Source organism: Plasmopara halstedii, assembly GCF_900000015.1.
Source record: "Plasmopara halstedii genome assembly, contig: Scaffold_470, whole genome shotgun sequence".
Lineage (NCBI taxonomy): Eukaryota > Oomycota > Peronosporomycetes > Peronosporales > Peronosporaceae > Plasmopara > Plasmopara halstedii.
In genome coordinates this window covers 563,847-564,065 of record NW_020187390.1, presented here as the reverse complement: position 1 = coordinate 564,065, position 219 = coordinate 563,847, and positions in this window count along the sequence as shown.

The window sequence follows — 219 nt, the reverse complement described above, 5'->3', positions numbered from 1 at the left end:
ACATCTCCGACGACGAGATCATGGAGAAGGTCAAAGAGCGATGTGAAACGATGAATGAGGCGTACGTCAGTGACCGGTCCGCCCTATTCAACAAGCAATTGAAAATGGATATTCCATTGAAGATGTTCCCAGTCGTGTATCCAAATACTATATGCTATTCGAACAAATAGTTGAAGAGAATGGGTTTTAAGAAAATGTGGGTCGTGGTCGGACAGGGGG